Below are 5,633 nucleotides of genomic sequence, written 5' to 3' on the forward strand. Positions count from 1 at the left end.
TGGGGGTGCCCCTGCCCTCTATCTTACCCTAACCCTAACCATAGGGGGGTCCCTAAAACAAAAAACAAAAAACGAAGACAAGAAGTCACGTACAGAAAAACAAGTAGAAAAAGAAAAAGACAAGAAGTCACGTAAAAAAGAAAAACAAGTAGGAAAAAGAAAAAGACAAGAAGTCAGAAAAAGAAAAAGACAAGTAGTCACGTACAAGAAAGAAAGATAAGCAGAAAAAGAAAAAGACAAGAAGTCAGAAACAGAAAAAGACAAGAAGTCACGTACAAGAGAGAAAGGTAAAGAAACCGAGTAAGATAAAACAAAGAGAATAATGTAAACAAACACACGGAAAGGATTTAATGGAAGGGGGTGCCATAAACAAAAATACAGTGAACAAAGGACGGGATGTCAAACAAGACAGGGGGTGCCATAAAAAATAGTAAGAAAACTAAAGATATGAAAGACAAGAAGTCACGTAAAAAAGAAAGACAAGAAGTCAGAAAAAGAAAAAGACAAGAAGTCAGAAAAGGAAAAGACAAGCAGTCACGTAAATGAAAGAAAGCTAAGCAGAAAAAGAAAAAGACAAGAAGTCAACTTAAGAAAGCCCAAGTGGGAGGAGCTAACAAAAGTATAAAAGGCCAAGAGAGGCAGACAGAAAACAGAAGACACACTGGGTCGGCCTGAAGAAGGCAAAAATATGCCGAAACGTCGCGAACGGCCCAGTTGATACTAAATGTGCACTAAAACCCTAGATAAGGGCAATTTTTTGAACCAGGGCAGGGACACCACCACCCGGCCCCATCGATGGCCCGTGCACCTCAGGCTACCAGCTTGCTGGTGGCCTGATTCTTTTCTCAACACCTAACCAGCCAGTGCCTCGTGGGGTTGGGGGTGCCCCTGCCCTCTATCTTACCCTAACCCTAACCATAGGGGGGTCCCTAAAACAAAAAACAAAAAACGAAGACAAGAAGTCACGTACAGAAAAACAAGTAGAAAAAGAAAAAGACAAGAAGTCACGTAAAAAAGAAAAACAAGTAGAAAAAGAAAAAGACAAGAAGTCAGAAAAAGAAAAAGACAAGTAGTCACGTACAAGAAAGAAAGATAAGCAGAAAAAGAAAAAGACAAGAAGTCAGAAACAGAAAAAGACAAGAAGTCACGTACAAGAGAGAAAGGTAAAGAAACCGAGTAAGATAAAACAAAGAGAATAATGTAAACAAACACACGGAAAGGATTTAATGGAAGGGGGTGCCATAAACAAAAATACAGTGAACAAAGGACGGGATGTCAAACAAGACAGGGGGTGCCATAAAAAATAGTAAGAAAACTAAAGATATGAAAGACAAGAAGTCACGTAAAAAAGAAAGACAAGAAGTCAGAAAAAGAAAAAGACAAGAAGTCAGAAAAGGAAAAGACAAGCAGTCACGTAAATGAAAGAAAGCTAAGCAGAAAAAGAAAAAGACAAGAAGTCAACTTAAGAAAGCCCAAGTGGGAGGAGCTAACAAAAGTATAAAAGGCCAAGAGAGGCAGACAGAAAACAGAAGACACACTGGGTCGGCCTGAAGAAGGCAAAAATATGCCGAAACGTCGCGAACGGCCCAGTTGATACTAAATGTGCACTAAAACCCTAGATAAGGGCAATTTTTTGAACCAGGGCAGGGACACCACCACCCGGCCCCATCGATGGCCCGTGCACCTCAGGCTACCAGCTTGCTGGTGGCCTGATTCTTTTCTCAACACCTAACCAGCCAGTGCCTCGTGGGGTTGGGGGTGCCCCTGCCCTCTATCTTACCCTAACCCTAACCATAGGGGGGTCCCTAAAACAAAAAACAAAAAACGAAGACAAGAAGTCACGTACAGAAAAACAAGTAGAAAAAGAAAAAGACAAGAAGTCACGTAAAAAAGAAAAACAAGTAGAAAAAGAAAAAGACAAGAAGTCAGAAAAAGAAAAAGACAAGTAGTCACGTACAAGAAAGAAAGATAAGCAGAAAAAGAAAAAGACAAGAAGTCAGAAACAGAAAAAGACAAGAAGTCACGTACAAGAGAGAAAGGTAAAGAAACCGAGTAAGATAAAACAAAGAGAATAATGTAAACAAACACACGGAAAGGATTTAATGGAAGGGGGTGCCATAAACAAAAATACAGTGAACAAAGGACGGGATGTCAAACAAGACAGGGGGTGCCATAAAAAATAGTAAGAAAACTAAAGATATGAAAGACAAGAAGTCACGTAAAAAAGAAAGACAAGAAGTCAGAAAAAGAAAAAGACAAGAAGTCAGAAAAGGAAAAGACAAGCAGTCACGTAAATGAAAGAAAGCTAAGCAGAAAAAGAAAAAGACAAGAAGTCAACTTAAGAAAGCCCAAGTGGGAGGAGCTAACAAAAGTATAAAAGGCCAAGAGAGGCAGACAGAAAACAGAAGACACACTGGGTCGGCCTGAAGAAGGCAAAAATATGCCGAAACGTCGCGAACGGCCCAGTTGATACTAAATGTGCACTAAAACCCTAGATAAGGGCAATTTTTTGAACCAGGGCAGGGACACCACCACCCGGCCCCATCGATGGCCCGTGCACCTCAGGCTACCAGCTTGCTGGTGGCCTGATTCTTTTCTCAACACCTAACCAGCCAGTGCCTCGTGGGGTTGGGGGTGCCCCTGCCCTCTATCTTACCCTAACCCTAACCATAGGGGGGTCCCTAAAACAAAAAACAAAAAACGAAGACAAGAAGTCACGTACAGAAAAACAAGTAGAAAAAGAAAAAGACAAGAAGTCACGTAAAAAAGAAAAACAAGTAGAAAAAGAAAAAGACAAGAAGTCAGAAAAAGAAAAAGACAAGTAGTCACGTACAAGAAAGAAAGATAAGCAGAAAAAGAAAAAGACAAGAAGTCAGAAACAGAAAAAGACAAGAAGTCACGTACAAGAGAGAAAGGTAAAGAAACCGAGTAAGATAAAACAAAGAGAATAATGTAAACAAACACACGGAAAGGATTTAATGGAAGGGGGTGCCATAAACAAAAATACAGTGAACAAAGGACGGGATGTCAAACAAGACAGGGGGTGCCATAAAAAATAGTAAGAAAACTAAAGATATGAAAGACAAGAAGTCACGTAAAAAAGAAAGACAAGAAGTCAGAAAAAGAAAAAGACAAGAAGTCAGAAAAGGAAAAGACAAGCAGTCACGTAAATGAAAGAAAGCTAAGCAGAAAAAGAAAAAGACAAGAAGTCAACTTAAGAAAGCCCAAGTGGGAGGAGCTAACAAAAGTATAAAAGGCCAAGAGAGGCAGACAGAAAACAGAAGACACACTGGGTCGGCCTGAAGAAGGCAAAAATATGCCGAAACGTCGCGAACGGCCCAGTTGATACTAAATGTGCACTAAAACCCTAGATAAGGGCAATTTTTTGAACCAGGGCAGGGACACCACCACCCGGCCCCATCGATGGCCCGTGCACCTCAGGCTACCAGCTTGCTGGTGGCCTGATTCTTTTCTCAACACCTAACCAGCCAGTGCCTCGTGGGGTTGGGGGTGCCCCTGCCCTCTATCTTACCCTAACCCTAACCATAGGGGGGTCCCTAAAACAAAAAACAAAAAACGAAGACAAGAAGTCACGTACAGAAAAACAAGTAGAAAAAGAAAAAGACAAGAAGTCACGTAAAAAAGAAAAACAAGTAGAAAAAGAAAAAGACAAGAAGTCAGAAAAAGAAAAAGACAAGTAGTCACGTACAAGAAAGAAAGATAAGCAGAAAAAGAAAAAGACAAGAAGTCAGAAACAGAAAAAGACAAGAAGTCACGTACAAGAGAGAAAGGTAAAGAAACCGAGTAAGATAAAACAAAGAGAATAATGTAAACAAACACACGGAAAGGATTTAATGGAAGGGGGTGCCATAAACAAAAATACAGTGAACAAAGGACGGGATGTCAAACAAGACAGGGGGTGCCATAAAAAATAGTAAGAAAACTAAAGATATGAAAGACAAGAAGTCACGTAAAAAAGAAAGACAAGAAGTCAGAAAAAGAAAAAGACAAGAAGTCAGAAAAGGAAAAGACAAGCAGTCACGTAAATGAAAGAAAGCTAAGCAGAAAAAGAAAAAGACAAGAAGTCAACTTAAGAAAGCCCAAGTGGGAGGAGCTAACAAAAGTATAAAAGGCCAAGAGAGGCAGACAGAAAACAGAAGACACACTGGGTCGGCCTGAAGAAGGCAAAAATATGCCGAAACGTCGCGAACGGCCCAGTTGATACTAAATGTGCACTAAAACCCTAGATAAGGGCAATTTTTTGAACCAGGGCAGGGACACCACCACCCGGCCCCATCGATGGCCCGTGCACCTCAGGCTACCAGCTTGCTGGTGGCCTGATTCTTTTCTCAACACCTAACCAGCCAGTGCCTCGTGGGGTTGGGGGTGCCCCTGCCCTCTATCTTACCCTAACCCTAACCATAGGGGGGTCCCTAAAACAAAAAACAAAAAACGAAGACAAGAAGTCACGTACAGAAAAACAAGTAGAAAAAGAAAAAGACAAGAAGTCACGTAAAAAAGAAAAACAAGTAGAAAAAGAAAAAGACAAGAAGTCAGAAAAAGAAAAAGACAAGTAGTCACGTACAAGAAAGAAAGATAAGCAGAAAAAGAAAAAGACAAGAAGTCAGAAACAGAAAAAGACAAGAAGTCACGTACAAGAGAGAAAGGTAAAGAAACCGAGTAAGATAAAACAAAGAGAATAATGTAAACAAACACACGGAAAGGATTTAATGGAAGGGGGTGCCATAAACAAAAATACAGTGAACAAAGGACGGGATGTCAAACAAGACAGGGGGTGCCATAAAAAATAGTAAGAAAACTAAAGATATGAAAGACAAGAAGTCACGTAAAAAAGAAAGACAAGAAGTCAGAAAAAGAAAAAGACAAGAAGTCAGAAAAGGAAAAGACAAGCAGTCACGTAAATGAAAGAAAGCTAAGCAGAAAAAGAAAAAGACAAGAAGTCAACTTAAGAAAGCCCAAGTGGGAGGAGCTAACAAAAGTATAAAAGGCCAAGAGAGGCAGACAGAAAACAGAAGACACACTGGGTCGGCCTGAAGAAGGCAAAAATATGCCGAAACGTCGCGAACGGCCCAGTTGATACTAAATGTGCACTAAAACCCTAGATAAGGGCAATTTTTTGAACCAGGGCAGGGACACCACCACCCGGCCCCATCGATGGCCCGTGCACCTCAGGCTACCAGCTTGCTGGTGGCCTGATTCTTTTCTCAACACCTAACCAGCCAGTGCCTCGTGGGGTTGGGGGTGCCCCTGCCCTCTATCTTACCCTAACCCTAACCATAGGGGGGTCCCTAAAACAAAAAACAAAAAACGAAGACAAGAAGTCACGTACAGAAAAACAAGTAGAAAAAGAAAAAGACAAGAAGTCACGTAAAAAAGAAAAACAAGTAGAAAAAGAAAAAGACAAGAAGTCAGAAAAAGAAAAAGACAAGTAGTCACGTACAAGAAAGAAAGATAAGCAGAAAAAGAAAAAGACAAGAAGTCAGAAACAGAAAAAGACAAGAAGTCACGTACAAGAGAGAAAGGTAAAGAAACCGAGTAAGATAAAACAAAGAGAATAATGTAAACAAACACACGGAAAGGATTTAATGGAAGGGGGTGCCATAAACAAAAAT

Source organism: Rhamphochromis longiceps, linkage group LG1 (genome assembly GCF_057381845.1).
Source record: "Rhamphochromis longiceps isolate RC_006_pf linkage group LG1, R_longiceps_female_GT1.1, whole genome shotgun sequence".
NCBI classification, from domain to species: domain Eukaryota; kingdom Metazoa; phylum Chordata; class Actinopteri; order Cichliformes; family Cichlidae; genus Rhamphochromis; species Rhamphochromis longiceps.